The following is a 26,668-nucleotide window of genomic DNA, read 5'->3' as shown; positions in this document are numbered from 1 at the left end:
ACTCTGTCTCAAAAAAACAAACAAAAATAAAAATAAACCCAAAACAAAACAAAATAGTGATGTATTTTATACCTGAACGATGTATTTTATACAACTCAAGTATTCTCACTACAAAAACATAAAATGGCAACCATGTGAAGAATGGATACACTCATTAGTGACTGTGGTAATCATTTCACAATGTATATGTACATCAAAACATCACATTGTGGCCAGATAGTGGCTCATCCTGTAATCCCAGCACTTTGGGGAGTCAAGTGTTTGAGACCAGGAGTAGGAGACCAGTAAGGGCAACAAAGCAAGACCCCGTATCTACAAAACATAAAAAAAAAAAAAATTAGCTGGGCACAGTGGTGCGCACCTGTAGTCCCAGCTACTCCAGAGGGTGTGGTGGGAGGATCACTTGAGGACAGGAGGTTGAGGCTGCAGTGAGCCACCATCATTCAACTGCACTCCAACCTGAGCAACAAAGCAACATCTTGTCTCAAGAAATACATATATACCTTAGATACATACAAATTTTAGTTCTCAATTATAGCTCAATAAAACTGAAAAGTGAAATACTGTGATGAGAAAAAAAAGAATTATTTTCCATGTTCCCTTTGGATATTAAAGAGTAAAAAATAGCTGATGTCCTTTACATGGAAGAAAACATCACAATTGTGCCACAAGATATCCGGGCCACAGTGAATTCCCTCTCAAGGATTACCTGTGCCTGTAAAGGTGGCTTATCGTGGCTGCCAAGCTCAGCACCAGCTCTCTGCAATTACTTCAAAGTGGCCCCTGGTTCAACTGCTCTCAATGCCTCTAATGGAATAAATTCTCCAGGGAATCCATCGCCCCATCCCTGTTTATCTAAAAAGTGTTTGGCTTCTGAAAGAATTGATAACGTTATTTTAACTTGTCAACACCACCTCTAGAGGGCAGCTAACTAGTATCTCTGTAATGGGAGGCACATGTCTAGGCTGCAATGTCTTCAAAAAATGTTTCTTAGTGAGCCTGGCTGAGGCTCTTTAAAGCACCTTCAGGGAACCAGCCTGATGCATGGGTGGAGTAAAGCACCTCGGAATCCCCACTGCCCATTCTTCTGTGCCTTGTAGCAGAACACAGCCTCATTGATCAAGCTAAGCAGGCTAAGCCTTTTACCACTGCCTTGATGATAGATGAAAGGGGCAATTTGTATTTGCCTGATCAGAGCTATGTGCTTGTCATTGCAGCATTCACTTGCAGGACCACCCTCATCACCTCAGGCTGACTCCCACACATTGTAAGGTCCTCCCAAAGATGCATTTAGAATAGGCGTTGGGAAAATTTACAACGGCAGAAAAGCAAACTGTAAGTGGCTAAATCAGAAAAACACATATAAATGTCAAGGCCTTGGTTTTCTGACACTCAAAGCACCACCAGGAGGGAAGAGAAATCTCTTTAAAGTCTATCAAGGGGCAAAAAGAAGTTAGATTTAGGAGAAATAACAGTAACATCTATAGGTTAATGAGATGGAGGTTAAGTTGCAGCTGAATTGGACCTCTATGCTTGTATTCTTTTAAAATTTGCTTAATGTTGACATAAATAATAAGAGCTGATAGTTATATGCTATGTTTTGCTATTTCTAATAAAATTTTTATGATGGAAAAACCATTATTACCTGCCTAATGTGTTAATCTATTCTCCTGATTTCCCCACACACAAAAGTAGCCTTTGCCAAATGATTAATGGTTTTTATGGTCACAATTAACTGTAATTGAAGCCATGCATGGAACTCAGAAGGAAATGAGAAATCCCTAACGTGCAGCCTTAGAGCCCATAAAGAGACAGTAACACAACATGCGTTGAGCCCACTTGGACTCCTTGCATGTGGATTAAGACCCATTTTGCAGCCACCATTAAAAATACAATACTATTGGCATTCATTTTCTTCTTTTGACAAGGTTTAAAAGCAGAGATGTTCTGGAACCAGCTTGTACCAGCTCACATGAAAGTCAATTCTGTGATTTTTTTTTTTCAATTTTTCATTCAGTGATTGTCAAGTGGTAGCTTGAAATAGACTATGGTGGGAATGTTTACACCATGGATAACAGCAAAAGTTATAAATCAGGAATGGGTTTCTTCTTTATTCCCTTCTTCTCCTTATCTCTCTTTCTCTCTTCTCCCTTTGGAAATCCATTTACCACCACAGGCCTACTTAAAAGGGTAAATCTTAAATGTATTTAAATCAGAGTTTCTCCTAGAAAGATATTTGGGGTTTAAAATTTGCTTAAATAAATGAAACAGTTACCTGGATACTGATTTTTCTTCCTTCATTCTTTTCTCACCTTATTCATTATCCTATCACCTACAAGCTTTACTTCCTGACAATTATATTTTCTCTTACCCCACTTTTTTTTTTTTTTTTTTTGAGATAGAATTTCGCTCTTGTTACCCAGGCTGGAGTGCAATGGCGCGATCTCGGCTCACCGCAACCTTACCCCACTTTTTAAATTTTGTTGTCTGCCATCCTTTTTCCAAAAAATTTCATCTACTTTTACTGATATCTACTCTTGCTTTTAATAACCACTCATAATTTATACATAAATTCAGTGAAAGTTTCCCCTAGAAGTTGGAAACAGGCTTCTCACTGACAACTTGATGTGTAGAAAATTAACACCTTGTGAATGAGAAAATTAGTAGTGGTGGGAGAAGTAAGAATAAGAAGGGACTGGCAGTAGCAACAAAGTAATAACAGGTACCATACGTTGCCCGGTCTACTCTATGCCGGATGTTAATATTGAAACTTTTTACTTTTTAATAGCAATCCTGTGAAGCACCTTGTGTGGTTGTAATGATTCCCCTATTTAAATAGGTTGATGACTTTCGATGATGTCACACAGTGAACGTGTGGCAGAAGAGATTGGAACCCCGTTTTTATTTATGATTCCTCTCATGATTATGATTGCTAGTGATATGATTGAGACAATGAGTTAGTGTCCAAGTTGAGTATGGCTGAAGGCCATCTTAGTGAATTGTGGCATGTGAGAAGAAAGGATAGTTAAACATATTTAGGGTGATAGACCACTGTAAAATTGGAGAATGATAAAATATACCCTGAACTACCCAGAGGAGAAGAAAACTAAAAGAGGTATGCAGGAGCTTATATGAAAAGATATACTGTCTAATCTGAGTCCTGGATGATTTATTTTTCAGAGTTCAGCATGACTTTGTTGAACTTTGCAGTAAAAATGATTCAACGGCCAGTCTAATTAAACAATGAGTTTAACATTAAGCCCACTGGCAGGAAAAAGATGCCCTTGAGAGAGAACAGCTAAGGTCTGCTTAGTAAAATTTTGATTCCTCATGATAAATAATTTACTTGGAATTTTATTTTACATATCAGATGTCTGTGTCCCTGTGATTGCTGGTCAGACCCAAGAGAATGATAAACCCACAGAGCACTTTTAGAATTGTCTGGGACAAGATGGCTCTAAGCTAGGATCTAGACCAACCTACATTCATTTTCTATCTCAAGTTAGAATCACATCCTGTATGGGGCTGACTCCCCCAGGCCTGCATCATATACTCCAGAGTATATGGACTTCTCAGTCTTACAATTTATCACACTATTGCCTGTGTCATTTAAATTGTAAGACGTGTGAAGTCAAGATAGACTTCACAAGTTGTCTTGCAGACAACTGCATTCCTGTTACCTGGTGTCTCAATGAGTAAGTGTTGACTAAATGATTGAATGAATAAATGAGAATTCTAAGTGGCTACAGAGGTACTGTCACCCTGCGCAAAACCCAATTTGTTTAGTCAGCCAGACCTCTTTACACCTCAAATTACAATACCACCTATTGCTTTGGTCTGAATGATTGCGCTTCTATGGAATTCATATGTTGGAACCTAATCCTCGATGTGATCTTTTTAAGAGGTAAGGCCTTTAGATGGTAACTAAGTCCTGAGGGCTCTACTTCACGAAAGAGGCCCGAGAAAATCCCTTTTTCAATAGCCACAAAATAAAAATACCTAGGCATAAACTTAACCAAAAAGATGAGAGATTTCTAAAAGGAAAACTACAAAACACTGATTAAAGAAATTGAAGAGGACACAAACAAATGAAATATATATCCTATGTTCTGGGATCAGAATTAATATTGTTAAAATGGCCATGCTGCGAATCAAATAATTTCTGTGTGAGCTAAAATAGTTGATCACATGAAGGTAGAGAGTCAAACAATGAACACCAGAGACTGAGAAAGATGTATGGGGAAAGGGAGGTGAAAATAGTTAGTTAATGGGTACAAGCATAAAGTTAGATGAAAGACATGGGTTCTAATGTTTGATAGCAGAGTAAGGTGATGAAAGTTAACAACAATGTGTTGCATATTTCAAAATAACTGGAAGAAAGTACTTGAAATGTGCCCAACACATAGAAATGATAAGCACTTAGGTGATGAATACCCTAAATGCCCTGACTTAAGATTATTAAACATTCTATGCATGAAACAAAATTACACTTACTTAAAACAATCTACACATTCAATGCAATCACTATCAAAATACCAATATCATTTTTCACAGAATTAGAAAAAAAAATTCTAAAATTTGTATGAAACCAAAAAAGAGCTCCCCCCGCCCCCCACAAAAAAAAGAGCCAAAGCAATCCTCCGGGAACAAAACTGGAGGTATCACATTACCTGATTCAAAATATGAGACTATAGTAACCAAAACAGCAAAATAATGGTATAAAAAGAGACAGACTAATGAAACTAAGTGGAGAACCCAGGAATAAAGCAATGCATTTACAGGCAAGTGACCTTTGACAGAGCTGCCAAGAACATACATGGGTCAAGGACACCCTCTTCAATAAATGGTCCTGGGAAAACTGGATAGCCACATACAGAAGACTCAAACTGGATCCCTACCTCTCATGTTATACAAAAATAAACTCCAAATGGAAAAAAAGACTTAGACATAAACCTCAAAATATAAAACTACTAGAAGAAAACATAAGTAAAACTCTCTAGAACATTAATCTAGGCAAAGATTTTTATGACTAAGACCTCCAAAGTACAGTCAACAAAAACAAAAATACACAAGTGGGACTACATTAAACTAAAATGCTTCTACACAGCAAAAGAAACAATATATATATATTTTTAAAACCTACCTAATAGGAAGAAATATCTGCAAACTACTCATCTGTTAGGGGACTAATATCCTGAATATCCAAAAAACTCAAACAACTCAACAGTGAAGAAAAAAAAAGTCAATCTCATTAAAAATGGACAAAGGACATAAAAAACTTTTCTCAAAAGAAGACATAAAAAAAGCCAACAGGTATATGCAAAATGCTGAACATTACTAATCATCAAGGAAATACAAATTGAAATCACATTAAATTTTATCTTATCCTAGTTAGAATGGATAGTACTAAAAAAATAGCAGATGTTGGCAAAGATACGGAGAAAAGAGAACTGGCATATCCAGCAATCCTGCTATTAGGTATTTATCCAATGGAAAATGAATCAATATATCAGAAAGATACCTGTATTCCCATGTTTACTGCAGAATTACTCACAATAGCAAAGATACAGAATCAACCAAAGTATCCAATGATGGATGAATTAATAAGGAAAATACAGTATATACATCCAGTGGAATACTATTCAGCCATTAAAAAAGAATGAAATAATTTCATTTGCAGCAACATGAATGGAACTGGAGGTCATTATCTTAAGTATGTCATCTAGGTACAGAAAAATAAACACTACATGTTATCACTCATATGTGTGAGCAAAAATAGTTTATCACATGAAGGTAGAGAATCAAACAATGAACACCAGAAACTGAGAAAGATGTATGGGGAAAGGGAGGTGAAAATAGTTAGTTAATGGGTACAAGCATAAAGTTAGATAAAAGACATGGGTTCTAATGTTTGATAGCAGAGTAAGGTGATGAAAGTTAACAACAATGTATTGCATACTTCAAAATAATTGGAAGAAAGTACGTGAAATATACCCAACACATAGAAATGATAAGCACTTAGGTGATGGATACCCTAAATGCCCTGACTTAAGATTCTTATACATTCTATGCATGAAACAAAATTCCACATCTACCCCATAAATATGCACAAATGGGATGTATCAAAAATGCTTTAAAAATTAAAATAAAAACATTTTAAAATGAGACCCAAGGATGCTTGATCATCCTTTTCACCACATGAGGATACAGCAAGAAGTTGCCACGTATGAAACAGAGAGCAAGCTCTTACCAGACACAGCTTCTGGTACCTTAATCTGGAATTTCTAGCCTCCTGTACTGTAAGCAATACGTGTCTGTTTTTTTTATTTTACCCAACACAGGTATTTTGCCATAGCAATCCAAATAGACACCTACTAATTACCCACTTTCAGGTATTTTGTTATAGCAGTCCCAATAGACAAGACACCTACTAATGATAAACATTTTATGGAGGTAAGTTTAAATAACAAATAGATTGTTTTAAAAAATAAGTTACTTTAACCCTGGCCATTTATAACCTATTGTCCCAGAAATAATGGTATAAATTATTGTTAGAGCCTCAGTATAATTTGAGCCAGATTAAAAGCAGATCAAATGTTAGAAATGAATTTGAAATTTTAGGAAAAGAAAATTCCCTATTTTTATTCTGTTCTTTCTGATCCCAAAACTGACCTCATCATGGTTTCCTGACCTCCAATCAAAATATTTCAGGCAGCATCATGGGGTCATATGAATCACTTCCACAGAAGGCAGCATGATTATTAGTGTATAAAAATAATCACTGGTACGTTAAAAATCCTGCTAATGTAACTAGACATTACTTCAAACTTCTACTTGTCTTCAGTCAGCACATTCAGCACATTTGAAAATAAAGGTGCAGACAGATTGTTGGATCCATGATGCATAGGAACATATTATATAGTGGCCACAAAAAGTTGGAAATAAGGAAAAATAATAGAACTGCAAAATGTGGCCCTAGATAATGTGAATTGGATTAAGGCCACCACAAAGAAACTTACAAGGCAAGTAATGGTAATCAATAAAATTAATATAAATAAAAATTTCTCCATTAGGAATCAAGTTTGTTGTTTATACAGAAAAAATAACCCTTAATGAAAATACTTTCAGTAAAATATAATTAAGTAGGGTAGATATTGAAATAATTTCACATTAATGTATAGAATGCCAATCATTGAAATGAGTTGCATTACTCTAAATAAATCAAGAATTATTTTTACAAATTCTGTCAACATTGGCACACATTTAATTATGTATGTAAGTATTGATGCAAGATTCAGGAACTAACAGATCACATCATGCAGAGATGCATATTGACTGTATTTTTTATTCTCAGAAACAATAAGAACTTTATCTTTCATTTTAGTGGATGACAGTGATATTCTTAAATATTTTAATCTATACTTGTATAAAGTAGACATACATACTTGGTTGAATAAGTACTGGGCTATCTAAAACTATTAGAGAATACTGGTGTTTCACTGTATTACATAATTTATGAAATAGTTGGTTAAATTCAAAGTAAATCATTTTATTAAAAGATTTTTTAAAACCTTATGATGTCTCTTTTACATTAATGGAAGTAGATTTTGATGGCACCTATTTTTAGCAGATTAATGATAGCAAGAAAGGCAACCACTTGTTCTTGAGAAATAACTGAGACTTGTTAATAAAAGTCCTCAGTGATTCAATCTACAGATCTAACATTTAAAAACACATTTTAAAAGTTAATGGAGCATCACACACTGGGGTCCGTGGCAGGGGTTAGGGGAGGGTGGGGAAGGAAAACATGGGGAGAAATGTCAGGTATAGGTGATGGGGGGATGGAGGGAGCAAACCACCTTGCCATGAATGTACCTATGCAACAATGATCTGCATATGTACCCTAGAAGCTAAATTATAATAATAAAAAAACTATAATTCCAACTGTCAAAAAAAATTATAATTCCAACTTTCAAAAAAAAAAGTTAATTTTGTAAATTTGCTTAGAGAAGTATGTTATCTTAGCTTGCCTCAGAGGTTTTAGTGACATTTGGTTTCGTGACATGCTCCTTAAAACCTAATTTACTAGTGACTGTTGGTGACATTTTCAACCCACACAAATAATTTCAACATGAATCATAGTTCACAAATGCCGTATAGAACCTATTAAAACATTTATTAAATATTTTAATCATAACTCATTTAGCAAGTAAGTTGAGTAAATCAATTTGCCTCAAATGACTTTAATTTTTTAATGACAGAACCAACACTGGAATTCAGATACAAGGACTCTTAATCATGAAACTCACTTTAGGAAAACCAATTATTTACATATTCTAACTTTATAACTTGTTTTTAATTTTTCAATATATTTGTCAATAGTTGATTATTGAGTTATGTATGTCTAGTTGTCTCACTCTTCTTTCTTTCATAGCTCACCTCCATATGATGTCACCAACAAATTCAGAATTATCAACCTTTCGAGTGCAAAATAAAACAAATCAAGCCTGGTGTGGGAGCTCACACTAGTAATCCCAGCACTTTGGGAGACTGAGGTGGGAGGATCATGTGAGGTGGGTAGTTCGAGACCAGCCTGACCAACACGGAGAACACTCATCTCCACTAAAAATGCAAAATTAGCTGAGTGTGGTGGCCCAAACCTATAATCCCAGCCAGTCTGGAGGCTGAGGCAGGAGAATCGTTTGAACCCAGGAGGCGGAGGTTGTGGCAAGCTGAGAGCATGTCATTGCACCCCAGCCTGGGCAACAAGAGTGAAGCTCCATTTCAAAAAAAAAAAAAAAGATAAGTCATAAAAAGAGTATTTAATGTGTCTACTACACCACTACTATGTGCATTTTGGAGGAAACTACTGGTTATATTTTGCTTATTTTTTAAAATAATTCAAGGGAAGAGAGCTTCTCAGGGTGAAGCAGGTCAGTTATACCAAGTTACAGAGTTTCAGATTGTATATCATAAGTGTCAGATTGTACATCATAAATAAACCTGCCCACCTCCCTGACTCTTCTAATTTTTTCTTCACTTATACAAAGGTATTTTCACTTCATTTGTTTGGTAGACTATTGTTTGATCTGCTCAATGGAACTATCAAAGAAAACTAGTAGGATCAGTTCCAGGTGTTTTTACTAAAATGAATTATGGCAGAGTGTGCTCATGTCAATGAATCATGCTATATTTAGTTTTATATCATACACACACACACAGCAGCAGCAGTACAAAACCCTCAAAATTCACCCCTACTAAGATACCCCTGATTCATGTTAACATGTATTTGCAAGGTCTTCAATCCATTTTGGTTTTTTGGCTTTTTTTTTTTTTCCTAAAAGCAAGGCTCATGCTTCCTTGTTCAGAATATGTTGAGAACTGACCTTGGTTATTGACTTGGAGGCAATGAAGGCCAGTGGGGACAAAGCAAGTTTTATCCTGCAAGGGACCTGCTTTTCGTTTTTCAGTAAGTGTTTCACATGGTCTCCTTTGGCAAGGAGGGATACTTTGAAGGGAACTTTGAAGATCAAGGGGGTTTGTGTTTAATCCAACCATATATCCCCAATTAAGTCTGAAGAACCTAAGTGGTTGGTTTTTTTTTTTTTTTTTTTTTTTTTGGTCAGGACTCTTTTGACACAGGAGATCTACTGGGGTTGTACATTTAAATTTTCTTGCATCTTTCTCATCTTTATATTCAAAACCTAAGCCAGATTCTCAACACTTTGTTCTTTGAGGCCACAGGAAAGTCTCCCTCAAGGCTGTAATGAGGCCCACTGGATTTCAAAAATGTCTTAAATTGGCAGTTGACTGTCCTGAAATTGTCATCTATTTTTGTAAGTTCCATCAGAAGCCATCCTATTCCATTGTCCTAATGTACAGTAAGACTTGCTTGGTCTCCCAGGACACTGCTGTGAGATAGTACTTCCTTCTAAGTAAACCCAACCACTGCCTGCTAGGGATCACTACTACCCTGCTCGCCAGTTGCAATGACCAACAATGATTACTTTCATTTGGATGAGCAGTGTAAATTCTAAAACCTATCTTGAGGATATGTATCTTCAAAATGCTTCTATTACAAATTGTCTTCACCCAGGAACCTTGGAAAACAGAGCCCAAGGAAAGGATCTTGTCTAAAATTTTACTTAGGTGTTACAAGCCTACAGCAGAGAAAGTGAGGGGAAAAGAAAGGGAGGTTAAGGAAGATGCTGTGCAATACAACAGCTATTGATAAAGTAGCATAGCACATCACAGGAATGCTCACTCAGCACTTAGGGATTCTCCAGAAATGCTACAAGAAGGAATCTCATTCTGGGAAGGAGAAAGTGGGAATTTATTCACCAGGTTCCCTCCTGTCTCCCATTTCGTGTCGGTTGATTTTCACCTTTTGGCCAGCCTAATTCCTTCCCAACCACATGAAAGACACACAGAAAACCAAATTTCACACCCTGAAGTGTGAGATTCACCTAGTTTCAAAGGGCTGGCATAGAAGAGATGAGAGCCAAGAAAGAGAGAAAGATAGACATTTGAGGGAATCTGAGAAGGTAGGTGAAGATTTTGTACCCAAACAACTCCTGGTTTCCACTCATTCACCAATCCACTTATGCCCTCTCCTCATTAAATTATTCCATCATAAAATGTAGGGCCTCTATTTCTCCACAAGAAACACATCAATGCATCATAAAGACATAGTTCATGTCCATGGGCTTTCTAATTTGATGGAAGAGCCCACATATGAGAATAAGAGAATCAAGAAGGCTTTCCGTTTTAAGTGATACATAAAATAGAGTATGATTATAGAGTAAAGAGATAATGAGTAGTGAGGAATTGGTTAACTGGAGAAAGCTTTCTGAAAGGGTTGACATGTTTTGGTCTACTTTTTTTAAAAGCAAAAGTTTTGAACAGGACTTCTCTCTCTTGCATGTCTTGGTCCTCTTTTCGCCAAACAGTATATGGCTTAACTCATGCTGTATTGACATGAACATCAGAGTCTATTTGGTTAATTCAGCAGAGTCCAGACACTCCAAAATCATCTTGACATATTCCAGCAGTTTGAGGATTGACACAGCTAGATACATGTAACTTTATTTCTTATTATTGTGTTTTATTTATATATTTATTTGAGCCATGGTCTCTCTCTGTCAATCAGGTGGGAGTATAGTAGCATGACACAGCTTACTATAGCCTCAACCTTCTGGGCTCAAGGAATCCTCTCACATTAGCCTCCTGTGCAGCTGAGACCACTGACCCATGCCAACATGCCTGGCTATTTTGATTATTGTTGTTCTTTGTAGAGACAGGGGGTCTCCCTTTGTTGCCCGAGCTGATCTTGAACTCCTGGGCTTAAGCAATCAACCTGCCTCAGTCTCCCAAAGTGCTGCAATTACAAAGGTGAGCCAAGCTTTATTTTTTTTTAATATAAGTGACACATCTATCACAAACTGTTTAACCGTCTTAAAAAGAGTCATAGGTGTCAATGAATACAGCTAATTCTATAGAAAATTTAAATAAGAATAAAAACTTGAAAAAAGGATGGGTGATGAGAAGAAATGATTGTATCAGGGAGATCATCATCTTTACAATGTATGTAACTATGAATGTTTAATTCCCATTCAAATCACATATTTAATCTAGTAGCAATTGATATTGAACACAATTTATATAAATTGAATTTATATTAAATTATCATAAGGCCATTAATAGACAAATTGCTTCCCAAATGATTAAGTGCATAAAGATGAATACATTCCAAAAGTAAATGGATAATGGATAATTCAAAGATGCTTTATTACATTGCTTCTTTTAAATTTTCTTTAAAAATGGACTTTATTAATATTTTGAATGTACATTTGAAACTTACAACAAACCATACCCAGATGAGTATGACACACTAATAGAATATATTTATTTATTATAGATACAGTTACAACAATTTTAAATTATTTTCAGTAAAAAAAGAATGTGCTTCAATTTTATATGACTACACACACACACATCATCATCATCATCATCATCATCTCTCTATATGCTATAAATCAAGAATCTTGGCTGTGTTTAATTATAATAACATGATCATAGGACACGTTCTGGGTCAATTAATTGCCTTTGTTTTCCTCTTTATTTATTTTTCTTTCTTTCTTTCTTTCTTTTTTGAAATGGAGTCTCACTCTATGGCCCAGGTTGGAATGCAATGGCGTGATCTCAGCTCACTGCAACCTCTACCTCCCAGGTTCAAGCAATTCTCCTGCCTTAGCCTCCTTAGTAGCTGGGATTACAGGCACCTGCCACCATGCTTGGCTAATTTTTTGGATCTTTAGTAAAGATTGGGTTTCACCATGTTAGCCAGGCTGGTCTAGAACTCCTAACCTCATGATCTGCCCAAAAAGTGCTGGGATTACAGGCATGAGCCACTGCGCCCAGCTACCTTTGTTTCCTGGAAGCCAATTAATACCAGCAGGAAAAGTATACAAAGCAATTTAACACTATATGAGTTAAATAATACGTTCTCAAAGATTAGATGTCTATGTTTTCTACATAGTTCCTACATAATTAGAGTAAAATACTTAATCCACATGATGCAATGATATTGTTTATGACTGACATTTACACTCTTCCTTCCTTTTTTGTTCAACTAACTTCTAATCAGTTCGTGGTTCAACATTTGCCATACTTCAATAATGACTGGAATAATTTGGGACAATTTAGTTCATGGAAATACCTTAGTCATCACCTAAAAGAGGGATGCTTTGAAGCCTTACTAATAATTTAATTCACATACACTTTTATTGGTGTTTTACATGTGCTGGTTAATTATTTCATCCCCATGCATTTCTTATGTTCTCTGTAGCAACTTTTTGAATTGTGAAGAGTGACGCTTCTACATTGGTTTGATAAACATAACTTCTACATTTTCATCAAGTTTTGTTGAGTTATAAAACAAAACCTTCTGGCAAATTCATCTAGAATGTATGTTCTTAACCATGTTGAGGCAACAAGCCCCTTTGACAGCCTGGTGCAGTTCCATTAACCTTCACCAAACTGATTATACTATCTTAGAGTAATACTGGTATACAAATATTGAAATATTTTTTTAATTATGTAATACTATATGTTTATTATATTAAATAACAAGCTCTAGTGGTAGGGTAATAACTGCTGTAATATCTAGAGATGGATATTAGCTAGATTTTGAAATATCTGCAACTATTAGGTGACACAAAAATACTTTTTTAAATGAAAATGAATCACAAGATTAGTGGATATTTTTCCAATTCATATGTAAACTCCAGAAGGTGGGAACCTTGTCAACTGAGCACCAGGTTGAGAGAGTGTAGATGCAGATACTCAAAATAGCATAAATCTCCTCTGAGGAGAAACCCAAGAATCCTTGAAGTCTCTCATGTGCCTTTTGAGAAAATGGCCCTTTTGTAAGGCACTTGTCTGTCTCTCCCATGACTCAAAGGGACCTGACTTGCTGAACCAGTCTACAATATTTCTAGCTACTCTCTGTTCCTTCACACCATGAACAACTTGATACTTGCCTTCTTTCTTTTTTAAAAAATTTCTTCCTGGCCTGGCACAGTGGCTCACGCCTGTAATCCCAGCACTTTGGGAGGCTGAGGTAGGTGGATCACTTGAGACCAGAAGTTCGAGACCAGCCTGCCAACATGGTGAAATGCTGTGTCTACTAAAAATACAAAGCTTAGCTTTTTTCAAAGTTTTCTTTATGCTTGCTATGAACACAAGTTGAACCTCAGCTCTGCTGTTGATAATTTTGTCCATGAGAAGTTCAATTCTTCAAATTAAAACAAAATAAATCTTCAGGCCCCATTCTCTAGGATACTTTGCTAACCTTAATTGTTTTTTGCTTTGAAAAAAAGAGATCTAGAGAACAGATCCAAGACGGCCGAATAGGAACAGCTCTGGAGTGCAGTTCCCAGCAAGAATGCAGAGGGTGAGTGATCATTGCAATTCCAAATGATTTTTTACTGTGCACAGACCAGGAGATTCCCAGGCAGAAAAGAGTCACAAGTCTCCAGCATGGCTGTTTCAGCAGGCACAGTGGGTCTCAGCACAAAAACTCACACAAATCTGGTAGCCATTTCAACTGGTGCCTGGAATGCCTGGGAGACACACCCACCCATTCAACTGTAAAAAGCGGGGCTGAAACAGGGAGCCAGACGATCTGGCTCAGCAGGTCCCATCCCCACAAAGACCAGCAATCCGAAATGCTCTGGAATGAGAGTTTCACAGCAAGCATAGCTGGACCTGGGATGGTCCAGGTCTATACTTCTATAAACAAACCACAAGGAAGCTCACACAGCAGCTGGGCAGAGGCCACAGCAGCTCAGCAATGCCTCTGCTGGCAGACTATGACTAGGATACCTCCTCGCTGGGCAGGGCATCTCTGAAAAAAGGTAGCAGCATGTCAGGAACTTATAAATAAAGCCCCACATTCCCAGGTCAGAGCACTGGGGAAAAAAAAGGTGGTTATGAGTTCCGCTGCAGCAGACTTAAACGTACCTGCCCAGCAGTCCTGAACAGAACAACGGAGCTCACAGCTCAGCACTTGAGCTCCTATAAGGGACAGACTGTCTCCTCAAGGAGCTCCCCAACCCCTGTATATCCAAAGAGACACCTCATAAAGGAGAACTCAGGATGACATCTGGCGGGTATCATTCTGGGACAAAGATAACAGAAGAAGAAACTGGCAGCAACTCTTACTGTTCTGCAGCTGCTGCAGGTGATCCCAAGGCAAGCAGGGTCTGGAGTGGACCTCCAGCAGTCTTATAGCAGAGGGGCCTGACTGTTAGAAGGAAAACTAAAAAATAGAAAGAAATAACTTCATCATAAACAAAAAGGACATCCACTCAGAGATCCCATGTGAAAGTCACCAACCACAAAGACCACAGGTAGATAAACCCACAAAGATGCGAAGAAACTAGCACAAAAAGATGAAAATACCCAAAATCAGAATGCCTCTCCTCCTCCAAGGGATCACAACTCCTTACCAGTAAGGGAACAAGCCTGGATGGAGAATGAGTCTGATGAATTGACAGAAACAGGCTTCAGAAGATGGGTAATAACAAACTTCTCTGAGCTAAAAGATCATGTTCTAACCCAATGCAAAGAAACTAAGAATGTTGAAAAAATATTTGATGAAATGCTAACGAGAATAAACAGCTTAGAGAGGAGTATACATGAATTGATGGAGCTGAAAATACACGAGAACTTCGCAAAGCATACAAAAGTTTTAATAGGCGAATCAACCAAGCAGAAGAAAGGATATCAAAGATTGAAGATCAACTCAATGAAATAAAATGAGAAGGCAAGATTAGAGAAAAAAGAGTAAAGAGAAATGAACAGAGCCTCCAAGAAATATGGGATTATGTGAAAAGACCTAATCTATGTTTGATAGGTATACCTGAATGTGACAGAGAGAATGAATCCAAGCTGGAAAACACTCTTCAGGACATTATGCAGGAGAACTTCCCCAACGTAGCAAGGCAGGCCAACATTCAAGTTCAGGAAATACAGAGACCACCACAAAGATAATCCTCTAGAAGAGCAACCCCAAGCACATAATCCTCAGATTCACCAGGCTTGAAATGAAGGAAAAAATGCTAAGGGCAGCCAGAGAGAAAGGTCGGGTTACCCACAAAAGGAAGCCCATCAGACTCACAGCAGATCTCTCAGCAGAAACCCTACAAGCCAGAAGAGAGTGGGGGCCAATATTCAACATCCTTAAAAAAAATGGTGTTGGGAAAACTGGCTAGCCATGTGCAGAAAGCAGAAACTGGACCCCTTCCTGATACCTTACACTAAAATTAACTCCAGATGGATTAAAGACTTAAACATAAGACCTAACACCATAAAAACCCTAGAAGAAAATCTAGGCAAAACCATTCAGGACATAGGCATAGGCAAGGACTTCATGACTAAAACACCAAAAGCATTGGCAACAAAAGCCAAAATAGACAAACAGGATCTAATTAAACTCCACAGCTTCTGCACAGCAAAAGAAACAATCATTAGAGTGAACCAGCAACCAACAGAATGGGAAAAAATGTCTGCAATCTACCCATGTGACAAAGGGCTAATATCCAGAATCTATAAAGAACTAAAACAGACTTACAAGAAAAAAAAAAAAAACATTCAAAAGTGGGTGAAGGATATGAAAAGACACTTTTCAAAAGAAGACATATATGAGGCCAACAAACATGAAAAAATGCCCATCATCACTTGTCATTAGAGAAATGCAAATCTAAATCACATTGAGATACCATCTCACACCAGTTAGAATGGCAATCATTAAAAAATCTGGAGACAACAGATGCTGAAGAGGATGTGGAGAAATAGGAATACTTTTACACTGTTGGTGGGAGTGTAAATTAGTTCAACCATTGTGGAAGACAGTGTGGCACTTCCTCAAGGACCTAGAAATAGAAATTCCATTTGACCCAGCAGTCCTATTACTGGGTATATATCCAAAGCAGTATAAATCTGTCTGTTATAAAGATACATGCATACCTATGTTCATTGTGGCACTGTTTACAATAGCAAAGACCTGGAACCAACACAAATGCCCATCAACGATAGACTAGACAAGGAAAATGTGGCACATATACACCATGGAATAATATGCAGCCATAAAAAATGACGAGTTTGTGTCCTTTGTAGGGACATGGATGAATCTAGAAACCATCATTCTCAGCAAACTGACACAAGAACGGAAAATCAAACACCACATGTTCTCACTAGTAGGTGGGTGTTGAACAATGAGAACACATGGACACAGGGAGGGGAGCATCACACACTGGGGTCTGTTGTGGGGGACTAGGGGATGGACAGTGGGGGATAGGGAGCTGGGGAAGGATAACATGGGGATAAATGCCAGATATAGGTGATGGGGATGGAGGCAGCAAACCACATTGCCATGTATGTACCTATGCAACAATCCTGCATGTTCTGCACATGCACCTGAAAACCTAAAGTGCAATAATATATATTTTTTAAAAAAACAACAAACAAAAAGATACCCCAATTTCTATTGATGGAAATCACAAGCACTATTAATATGACTGTGGTTAGTTGCTGATAAACATAACTAAATGGAAAGCTACATTTTCATTATTAAATCCAGATTTTAAAATAAAGTTGATACCAGATTTTCAGTGAGATGAAGTAATTAACACATTTTGTTTAGTATTATAAATAGCTGTGATTTCAATTACCTCATCTATAATCCAGTTTGCTTGTCATCATTACCATAAATATATTTTGAGTTTACTAAAACATATCCTGAAATTAAGTATCATTCAATGTAGCTTTGAATTCTAATATTGCACTGAAATTTCCAAAGAATCAAAGGCATTCAATTTCATCTCTTAACATCTGTATGCCTATGTTCTGCAGAGGAGTTGCTACCATTCAAAAAATCTCCAATTTTCAAATGGTAGGTCTTTAGGAAGAGTATGTGTAACACAATTCTGCTTCGTACAAATTGTAGTAAACATGGTAATGAGAGAACAGATAACCTCCGTTCATTAAAAAGTAATATAGATACCATGTTCCTAACACACATTAACATTTTGTGCAAACACAAAATTATAAGTGTATGTAATATTATTATGTAAGATTTTAGTAAATGCAGTTTACACAGGAACTGCTATTTGTCTTTTAAAATAAACATTATCTTTACAGTCTCAATTTCTTAGTTTTCCTGATGTTGGCCCCTAATTTTCTCATATCATAAAAAAAATTTAATTTATATTTAGAAATCACCATCCAACCAGCTACTATACCACTGTTACCCAGTCTTTACATCATTAGGACATATTTCATTTGAACATACATCCATCAAATTAGCTCTATATGTCAACCCAAGGAGCATTAACTTTAACTTTCACATGGACAAGAGATTCTATAAAACCAGTGCTGACTAGGTAGTTTCACAGCTCTTGTTTTTATGTGAAACTGAAAAGTTAATTCATACTGGGGAAGCTTGGTTTTATTGAATATGTGGGATCTTTGGCACGTACTATTTTAGCCTAACATCTGCTATGTTTGGATGTGTGTATGGGTGAGCATTGTGCACACAGGTGTACCTTAGCTCAGCAGTGATTACTGAATTCCAACAGATTACAGGCAGCAGAAAGCAGTCCTCAGGATAAATGCAGATGGGATTTGTAAGAGTGAGGTCCAGATGCAGGATGGGTACCGGAGGTTCCAACAGCCTCAAAACTCCACTGAAGCCTTGTACTTAGCGTTAGTTACCCCCTTTAGTTTCCTTGCTATATTTTAGCTTCAGCACTAGCAAGCTTTCTCTGATTAAAGGATGAAATCTTGAACGTTCAAATGATTCTTAAAGTAATTTATTTCAAACCCCCTAGTTTGGCTGTTGGACAGATGATATTCAAAAGAAGTTGAGTTTATTAAACTTTTCTTTTTCCCTTCAGAACAGAGCCGAGAGTTATGTTCCAACCACATGATCATGGTAAAAGAACACTGACTACTAGGTATTTGCGAATAAAAATAACTGCATCTCACAGGGGAAAAGAAAGAACTCTGGAAACAACCTACCATAGTAGCAACTGGAAGAAATAGAAACAGAATAGACTCCAGGGATGAGAGGGTCATACTGGAAGGAAGACATGGCTTCAGGTTGCAGTCAAGTAGGACTCTGTGGAGTTTTCAAGGTGAAAAATCACATGAAGAATATTAGCTCCTTTGACTCTAATTCATATTCCTCCTGCATTGCCTTTCCTCTGGAATCTTGACTTTTCACCCTAAATTGTCAGTATGGATACTTCTTGCATCTGTAGATTCTGGACATAAACCAATTCCTGGCTAATTACAGTTTAATTGCTATAAATGCAATTTTAAAAATAGAATCATTACATTTATTTAAGTATTTTAGGTTTTTAAATATTTTTATTTTCAAACAACTCATTTTTTATCAGACAGTTTTGCAGCTTAGTCATAAATGTCCATAAAGAAAAAAACAAAAAGTACCCCCAGGCTCAAACTTCCTACTTCTCTCTCTCTCTTTCTGGCCTTCCTTCCTGGGTGATATATCCAGGATCATTGATAAGATCAAATATCATCTCTTGATTCATGACTTCAAATATTATATTCAGTCCAAAGCTCTTTCTGATCTCCAGATTAATATATCTTCAAACTCATTCTGATATCTGCAACCAGCATCTCAAACTCAGCTTTACATGTCCAAAGGGCACAGAAGAAACCTGAATAAAAAGTCATTGCTTCATTGATTCTTACTCTTCTACTGTTACACAAGCAACTATTTTTTTATGCTTCTAGAGATACTATATGTATGCAATTTCACACACACACACACACACACACACACACACACACACACACACATTGTGGTAGGCGGCAGCTTCTAAGATGGTCCAAATGACTCCATCTTCTGTATGCAAAGCCCTTGGTAATCCCTTGCTAATCCACACTCTTTGGCTATCTTGCTTCACACAAATAGAATAGATCTACTCTGAGTGGATCCCACCTCTATGATTAGGTTACCAAAGACTGCAACTTGGGTTTGGCTAGCTGATTCTCCCTGTTACTGGCCTTGATGAAGCAAAACAAAAGAAAAGTTAAGTGATAAGGAACTGAAGGCAGTCTACAGTCAACAGACAGGGAGGACCTGGGACCCTCAGCCGAACAACCCTTGAGGAGATGAATTCCACCAAGTGTGGAAGTGATCTTGGAAGCAGATCCTTCTCCAGTTAAAACTTAGTTGAACCCCCAGCTCTGGCTGGCACTTAGACTTTAGGCTTGTAAGAGGCCCTGAAGCAGAAAATCTGCGCCCATATTTCCAACCCAGAAAAATAGTGAGATAACAACTGTTTGCTGTTTTAAGCTGCTAAGTTTTGGGAAGATTTACCACACAGCAATAAATAATCCACATACATTTGTACTTTAAAAAAATGATATTCTATACACTCTTCTATATGTGTATAAATACACACAAAATATGTGTTAACCCTCAGTTTATGTTATCCGTAAGATTTCCCATCAACAATGGAGAAATACAAGATAAGAAATTGAGAATGTAGGAGGGATTTTCTTGGGTGTAAATCTATTTCAGGGATACACAGAGATTTATCTCTTCCATAACTGCACACTAACAGGCAGTAGATTCAAAAATATCAATTTAAAGCAAGTTTTTTAAATAAAAATTAATTAGGCCTATGGACAAAACAAGTACAATTAACTTCCTAGCTAAAACTGAAATGAAGTTATGGAATTCCACCATTGATCACAACCTCCTTTCAAACAGGATCTAGAATGTTGTAATTATCCTGAGACTACAAGTTTCAAGCAGCTCTACTGCCAATATCAGCAATTGTGGTTATAGATGGATTCATGATTTTAAAGAGATTGAATGCATCAGTATTTCTTTTCTCTGAATCTGCTCTATTTCTGACAGTGTCATACTTTCCTTCTCAACATCTTAATTTAGGCATCAAGCCTACTGTCTTCAGAGATTTTCATTAACAGTTTCATTATTGCAAGGTAATTATTTGCATGCTATCAATATCTACATAATTCGTGGTGATACTCTTTTCTTAAGCTTACCTCTGTTGTGTTTATGTTTAAGTTCCTAAAGTCATTCTACAGAAGTAGATATATGTGGCTTTGGTAAATCACAGTAATTTCTCCAAAATAACAGATTAGCAGAGGAGGAATTTCTTTAAGAGAATAGGCAACTATTTATAATACCAAAGACATGGAGTCGATCTAGGTGCCCATCAGTGGTAGACTAGATGAGTAAAATGTGGTATGTACACACCTTGGAATACTATATAGCTATAAAACGAATAAAATCATGTCCTTTGCAGCTACATGGATGCAGCTGGAGGCCGTTATCCTAAGAGAATTAATGTGAGAACAGAAAACCAAATACTACTTGTTCCAAATTATAAGTGGGAGCTAAGCATTTAGCGCTCATAGACACAAGGATGGCAACAATAGAAACTGGTGACTACTGGGGTGAGGGACAAGGGCTGAAAAACCAAATATTGGGTGCTACGTTCATTATATAAGTGAGAGGATCAATTGTACCTCAAACCTCAGCATCACATAATATACACAATAACAATCCTCCATATGTACCTGCTGAATCTAAAATAAAAGTTGTAAATATTTTAAAGAGAGAGAGAGAGAGAATAAGTGACTAAAACTGAAAAGCAGTGACATGCCTAAAGACCCATTTTAAGTGAAGGTGCTCTAGCCACTTTCTAGTTCTTCCTGAGTCACTGCCATTAGGATACCACATTGTCCTTTATCTTGGCGTGTGGCAGGAGGAGTGGCAGAAAATACTAGTACAAATAATTACAGCCATCAAGGACATTTGCAAGTTGTTTGAATTGGATGAGTGCGGCACTAAAATCCAAGTGACTGAGCAAAAGACTTAAAAAGCTACTGAGTAACACATGTTGAAATCTCCTTATCTTTCATTTCATTTGTAATCTTAAGGGTAGTACTGAGTTTCATTTACAGAAAAGAAATGAATATGTTTACTCTTATATATTTACATTTCAAGTCTTGAAGACACCTCTGTCAGACACACTCATCCTCTTAAATGTGGTTGCTGTTGTTTCTTGGTTATTGTACGTGGTTTCATCTCCCTTGTTTCCATGATAGTAACTGCTAGCACATTGAAATCCTAGTTACATATTGCATGCAGTAATTAGGAGATGCTAGGCGAGAGAGTTTTTAGCTCTACCATTGTTGTCTTGGATTAGACCATGAATGCCAGACCATCTGTCAGGAAAGTGTTGCCAGGAGTGGATATTTATCTGGCTTCTCTGTCAATTTAAGAGGACTTAGCAAGTTGGCCAGCTGCCAGCAGCTACAGAACCAACCTTCGGAGAGATGACTGCTGAGGAAATGACTGAAATTGTACAATTTTAATCTCCCTTTTCATTTATCCAATTTTTCCACATCTGCACGTAATGAAAGGAAAACTGGCTCAACCCCCTGTGTACCCCCATGCTCACTTGCGATGATTCTTTCTCTTCCTGTCCATCACTTTCTTTCTGTCAAAATCTCATCCACCCTTCAGGGTCCAGCTGAAATTACAGCCACAGGTAGAATCAAAATATTACTTCTATCTTTTGTATTCTTCTTTGCTGTTGGCTTAACACATTTATTAAGCATCCATTACACATTATGCTGTTGTTGCCAGATACCTAATAGATTGTACATAGCTCCCTAGCCAGGAATGCAAAAGTCTGTGTAACTCATTAATCTTCTAATGAGTGTCTAAGTAATTATTGCAAAAAAATGGAATGAAGAGGCAAATCTCTAACCAAATTAAGGAGCGGTGGAAATGTTCATGAGAAGTATTTATTAAGTTTTCCCATGGGGTCAAACATTGAAGATGTAATGACGAGTCAGAAAAGAAGATAAAAATTCAACACAGGAGACAGATGACTCCCATTCCAGTGTAATAGATATATATACAATGAGCAATGGGGGAGTGAAACTTCCAAAAAAAAGATTTGAACTAAGATGCATATATTTATTTGAGACAGAGTGTCACTCTATCACTCAGGCTGGAGTGCAGTGGCATGATCTTAGCTCACTGCAACCTCCGCCTCCAGGTTCAAATGATTCTCCTGCCTCAGCCTCCTGTGTAGCTGGGATTATAGCTGCATGCCACCGCGTACAGCTAATTTTTGTATTTTTAGTAGAGACAGGGTTTCACCATGTTGGCCAGGCTGGTCTTGAACTCCAAGCCTCAAGGGATCCGCCCACCTTGGTCTCCCAAAGTGCGGAGATTAGAGGTGTGAGCCACCGCGCCCGGCCAAAATGCATATATTTAATAACGGAATTACCTAATGTTTTGTCAATTATGAACACAAATTTTAAAATGTGGTACATATACACCATGGAATACTATGCAGTCATAAAAAATGATGAGTTTATGTCCTTTGTAGGGACATGGATGAATATGGAAAACATCATTCTCAGCAAACTGACACAAGAACAGAAAATCAAACACCACATATTCTCACTCACAGGTGGGTGTTGAACAATGAGAACACATGGACACAAGGAGAGGAGCATCACACACTGGGGTCTGTTGCAGGGTGGGGGCAAGGGAGGGACAGCAGGCGGTGAGGAGGTTGGGGAGGGATAGCATGGGGAGAAATGCAAGATATAGGTGGTGGGGGGATGGAGGCAGCAAACCACTTTGCCATGTATGTACCTATGCAACAATCCCATATGATCTGCATATGTACCCCAGAACCTAAAGTACAATAAACAATAATAAATAAATAAATTTAAATAGGAGCTTCACAATATGTTCCTATTTTAATTTCTCCTAATGTACAGAGAATGAGTTATAGTTATTTTATGCGTTTCTTTTTCCATTGAAAAAATCTTGGTTGCAAAATACAGCTATAAGTTTGGCAGATTGTTTTGTCATAAGGAAAAAGTTTTGAAAAAAAATGAAGACCAGAGACATAAGATTTTGTTTATTATCTAAGAAGAATGGCTTTCCAAGTGTCTCTGAACATAATTATTTGAAATGAAAACCTGAAGCTTCTCTCTGGGGTTAGGTTATTAGCTTTAAAGAAGAGCAAGGTAGGAGGTAGATCAATCACTAGTGGTCAGGGGTTGTGAGAAATTGTGATGGCAGTGCTGAGTCAAGCTGACTTTCAGGCCTAGTACTTAGAGTGATGCTGGTGGTGTCAGCCTTGCCTGTAGTCTAAAGGGTTCTTTAGAGTATGGTGGATACGACTAGCAAGAACATAGATGCTGTGGGCATATAATGAGGGAAGTTATCTTAGAATGTGAGCTCTGTGTTAGTCTGTTCTTGCACTGCTATAAAGAAATACCTGAGACTGGGTAATTTATAAAGAAAAGAGGTTTAATTGGCTCATGGTTCTGCAGGCTGTACTGAAAGTATGGTGGCTTCTCCTTCTGGAGCGGCCTCAGGAAACTTAGAATCATGGTGGAAGCACAAGAGGAAGCAGGCATGAATTACATGGCAGGAGCAGGAATAAGAGGAGGGGAAGGTGTCACACACTTTTAAACAACCAGCTCTCACAAGAACTCAGTATCACAATAACAGCACCAAGGGAGTATGGTGTTAAACCATAAGAAACCACCCCCATGATCCAATTACCTCCCACTAGGCCCCACCTCCAGCACTGGGGATTATGTTTCAGCATAAGATTTGGGTGGCGGACACAAATCCAAACCATATTAGGCTATCATACTTGCGTGATGTTGTAATCTCCCAGGAAGTTCAAAATACGGGTCCTTCCCCAAGGATTCTAATTTTATTGGTCTAGAGTATAGCCTAGGTTTGGAGATTCTTTATTTTTTTATTTTATTTTATTTTTTTGTGCCAATAGGAAAAAGCTACCTGGGACTGGGGATTCTTAAAAGACCTCAAAAAACTTGAGAACCACTGTTACAGAAGATAGGGTGATTCAGGACATAATATTAGGGTAAGTCGATCACCCTAAGTTCTGAAAACAGATACAGAATAACCCCAAGACATCAAACTGCATAGAAAAGTAAGACACGTGAATACACAATTGGTAAAGAGGCATCGGAGGGCTTTTCAGGAAGAAAGTGTCAAAATACCATAAAGAGTGATAAGCAATCACCGAGCAAATGCAGAAGTCATTCAAGATCCTGTGTCCAGGGCTTGAGGACCAGAATTGGAGGTACCAAGAAATGTGCAAAGAGATGAGATATGGCAATTTTGAAGAGGCTTTAGTAGAACAGCACCAGGAACTCATCCCCACACCCTCATTGGTACTAACACAAGTCACTTTTTTATTAGATTTGAGAATATAAATGATGATACCCATATATCATCTATCACCTATTACTAAGGTCATTTAGTATTTCTTAGCTACTTGTTAGCTTGTAAAGTCCTAAGTTAAATAATTATTTTATATACACTGAGCCAGATGAATTTATATATTACCAACATTCTGAAGGTCATGGGCTGAGGGGAGAAGGGGTGTATTAGTCCATTCTCACACTGCTGTAAAGAACTAGCTGAGACTGGGTAATTTATGAAGAGAAGAGGTTTAATTGACTCATAGTTCCACAGGCTGTGTAGAAAGCATGGCTGGGAGTCCACAGGGAACTTATAATCGTGGTAGAAGGGGAAGCAGGCACATCTTACCAAGGCAGAGCAAGAGAGAGAGATATGTAAGGGAGAAGCATGACACACTTCATATTTTACATCAGATCTCATGAGAACTCACTACCGTTGAGAACTGCAAGGGGAACACCCACCCCCATGATCCAATCACCTCCCCCAAGCCCCTCCTCATATTTGACATAAGATTTGGGAACGGATGCAAATCAAAATCCTATCAGGGGAAAACCCCATTCACTGACTATCACACTTGCCATACCTAGATGGGAAATGTTACACAAATGCAGGGATTTTACCACAGTTTTTGACCACAGGGACAAAGGTCACTTCATGTTAAGACACTGTTTTATTGGATTCATCCTCGAGAAATAACTTCTTTAGAAATCTGCATTAATACCTATATAGTTTTCACATAGTATTAAAAAAAAGCAAAGTTTCGTAAACAGGGCCAATAACAATCAACATGAACGTATGCCTACAGCTGAGGGCAGTTGGAGCTCCAACACTGAAACTTGGATTTAGTTTTAATAGAAAACGTTTAAACTTTTTTTACAAAAAAAAAAAAATAGATGTTTAAGTGTTACAAAATAACAAGACTTTTCACCTGCTTAAAATACAATGTGAAATTCACGAATGAAACTTACAGTATGTATCTCTAAAGCAGAAGAAATATATGACAAAAGCAAACGAATAAAAATATGGTAGAAACTTACCCACTCCCGAAGTTTTTGCACGCGGGGATTTCTAAAATCCAAACATCTCAAGGATTTTTTTTTAGTCCTTCAAATATTTTAACACATTTAACTTAAATATTTTCCCTTCAGTCTACCTAATCAACTCTACCTCCAAGCAACTGCTTCTCTGCTAAGCAGCAACAGCTGGATTTCACTAACTGGATTTTAATTAGCGACTGTTCTCCCTCATACAAAGTCTCATGAGAAAAAGAGTAGTCTTAGTCTCATGTTAGAATAAAAACTTTAAATTACACTTAGCAGAGTTCACTTGAGCAAAAAAGGATTCATGAATTGGGCAATACCTAAGAACTAGTAAAAGTTCACAGAGCTCCACCCAGCAAAGCGGGCAGGCAGGATTTACAGACGGAAAAAACTCACTGCCTGCAAAAATCATTAGTTGCAGCTTGGCGTTTCCCTTATATAGACACGCTCTGATCAGTTGGCCGACTGTGATTGGCTGAAGTTTGGGTGCTGTGATTGGCTCACACTCAGTGATTTGTTACGACAACATACTCACGTTAGGCTGTGGTTTGTTTACCTATCAAGTTAGGTTGCCCTTCGTGAGACACAGGGAGCTTTAGACCAAATTTAATTTAACATTCATTAAAGGTTTATTTCAGTAAAACTCTCTATATGTCCAAAAAGCAATGACATAATTCTCTGATTTGCCTTTGTGTATTCTCTTCAACGGGTTGTTCGAATTGTAGTTGCTCACGGACGTGTATGCACTCAATTTAAAATATCATTATTCAAAATGTGGTCCACCAAC

The 26,668-nt window shown here is 37.4% G+C and overlaps 1 long non-coding RNA gene across 1 annotated transcript in view; it reads right to left on the bottom strand.

Annotated features, from left to right (window-relative positions):
• The window catches only part of LOC105706778 (uncharacterized), a 208,040-nt gene extending 181,927 nt beyond the window's left edge, over nucleotides 1–26,113 (bottom strand). The window contains exon 1 of the long non-coding RNA XR_001104917.2: nucleotides 25,879–26,113. This is a non-coding gene — a long non-coding RNA (uncharacterized LOC105706778). The remainder of the gene's footprint in view (nucleotides 1–25,878) is intronic.
• Nucleotides 26,114–26,668: the final 555 nt, after the last annotated feature.

The sequence above is a fragment of the Aotus nancymaae genome, unplaced genomic scaffold (assembly GCF_030222135.1).
Source record: "Aotus nancymaae isolate 86718 unplaced genomic scaffold, 86718_ANA_hifiasm-v0.15.2.pri h1tg000030l, whole genome shotgun sequence".
In the NCBI taxonomy this organism is placed as follows: Eukaryota; Metazoa; Chordata; class Mammalia; order Primates; family Aotidae; genus Aotus; species Aotus nancymaae.
Note: the sequence above shows the minus strand (reverse complement) of the source record. Positions and strands in the feature narration are given on the sequence as shown.